The sequence below is a fragment of the Solanum tuberosum genome, unplaced genomic scaffold (genome assembly GCF_000226075.1).
Source record: "Solanum tuberosum cultivar DM 1-3 516 R44 unplaced genomic scaffold, SolTub_3.0 scf00254, whole genome shotgun sequence".
Lineage (NCBI taxonomy): Eukaryota > Viridiplantae > Streptophyta > Magnoliopsida > Solanales > Solanaceae > Solanum > Solanum tuberosum.
In genome coordinates, this window is record NW_006239174.1 from 536,654 (window position 1) to 539,157 (window position 2,504).

Sequence of the window (2,504 nt, forward strand, 5' to 3'; positions counted from 1 at the left end):
GACACTGTGGGGCAGGCACAGGGCGGTGACCCCTGTATACCAGCTCACACCGATACTGTCCCGGCCTTCTCTTCTCAGGCAGCTAGTACGGCTCCTAGCTCTTTCCGGTCCACACCGTAGTTAGGAGCTACTGTTGTCCCATTGGCCAGAGTACATAAATTAGAGGCTCAAATGGCCACACTGCTGCATCACATCCAGCCGTGGATGCAAAAGTCGATAGCCGAGTCCGAGGCTAGAATGGAGCGAAGGATGGAGGGGATGATGGACCGGAAGGTCCAGGCTGTTAATAAGCGTCTTGATGCCTTTGAGTTGCGCATACTCGAGCGATCAGTCCCGGCCATAAATCTATCTGCTTTGCAGGTTGACTTAGACTGTCTCCAGATCGACGTTGATGCCATTCTTGCCGCCCCTTCAGTTGATCCTCAGGTTGCACCTACTGCACTGGCTGATGATACAGTTCTAGATGCTTTATTCAGTGGGACCGCCGAGGAGGGGCTTGCGTCTACACATGCCAAAGGCAAGCGGCACAGTTCTCATCGCACTGAGGAGGAGAAAGCAAAAAAGAGATAACGTAGGCAGGAGAAGGAGGCAAGGAGGGCTTCACTTTTAGACGAAGAGTTGCTCCAGTAGAGGGTGTGTGAGAGAGTTGCAGGGGCATCGAGCTCTGCCCCAGTTGTAGAGGTCCCGCCTTCCTTGAGGGACGTTGTGAGCACTACTGATGGTGCGGCGAGAGTGATAGAGAGCACTACTGAGGGTGCTATGATTGATGATGTGGGCACTACTGAGGGTTCCCCCGCTATTGTTCCAGCGGGCTCCGGGAAACCGGACCCCCCTGCTTGTTGATGAGTCACCGACGCTTTGTTGAATGTGTTGGCTCTGAGTATGACATAATAACGAATCAACTCGATGGCATGACTTAAGCTGAAACTTGAACTGGGTAATCTGATAATCTGATAATGGAACTATGTGCCAAGATTGTGTGAGAATCGTTGAGTGTTCAAACAGTTTTTGTGCAAAACTAGAACTTGCCTGGTTAGTCCTGCTAAGACAATTCAATCTAGAAGTTAGGAAGTGATCATAGGCCATTGTTCTGAAAAGTCTGCAAATTGCCTAAAAAAAAAAGATCCAACCAAACGAAATAAATGCTCCCTTTGATCCAAAATAAATTAAAAAAAAAACAAAAAAATAACTTTGAGCCTAAAATTAAACCATTTCTTCTTAAACCCTGAACTCACTTTCCCATAATCTACTATGTTGGCCCCGGTCCCTCCTTGGACATATGCACTTCGACCATACATTCCGATAATCTACTATGTTGGCCCCGGTTCCTCCTTGGACATGTGCACTTCGACTTAGGCCAAAAGCCTAAGTTGAGGGTGGCTAATGTAAAAAGTAACTTCAATCTTGGCCCTGACCCGACATCGGGTATTGTGCACCTCAACTAATGGAAAATTCATAAGTTGAGGGTGGCTATGAAACAGGAAACTGAAAAAAATAAAAATAAAAAATGGGTATGATTGAGGGATGAAGAAAAAAGAAAAAGAAAAAAGGGATGTGATTTGTTGAAAGCTAAAAGAAAATTAAAATAAAAGTAAAAAGAGCTACAAAGTCTAAAGTCACATCTGTGTTTGAAGAAAATTAAGGGAAAGAAGGACAAAAGTAGGGTAAAAGAAGTTAAAAGCCTAGTGTAATGTCAAGGAGGGAAGAAAGTCACTAAGCAGTACCCAAATGTATCACACCTGACCTTGAGCCTACGTTACAAGCCAAGAAAGTCCTACAGTGATCCTAGAGTCTAGTTTGGAGAGTCTAAGCAGTGAAAATAAGGGCAAGCTTATGGCATTAAGCACTAACTGTAGTTGAAATTACTTCTGAGTGTGAGTGTTGAATAAATCCTTGTACCATGAAGGACATTCATTTTTTTAAGGGAATTTCGTTTGAAGTAAGGGCACTAGTTACATTGTCGAAAAGTTAGTACCTTGGTGTCAGTGAAAAGGTGTATGTTGTGTGTGAGTTGGTCGATCTGTGTCATGGTTTGATCCGCATGAATTAACTTGTCGAGCCTAAGAGAACGAAGTTGCACCCGAAAAGTGATGATGGGCTAGAGAGCCATATGATTGCTTGGGCCTGAAATGCTTGCTTCTATACAAAAGTCGTTTAGAGTCGTAGTGCGTCGCTTGAGGACAAACAACGAATTTAAGTTGAGGGTGTTGATATACCGTGAGTTTACGGTATTTCTAATACGTTTCACTTACAAGTTGTGTGTGTCTAAGGCCCTTTTATATTGGTTTTGATGTGTTTTTATCATGTTTTGCAGGAAAGACGTTCAGGCGCGGAAGTGTAGAGACAGCTGAAAGAAATGCAGAAGAAAGGCATACACGAAGGTGATCTACGGACCGTAGGTCCATTCACGGTCCGTAGGTGATGACCGTAGATCAGCAGGCAAGGCATGGAGGACAAATCAGGGAAATCTGACCAAGTGTGGAACCACGGCGTCTATTGACGGT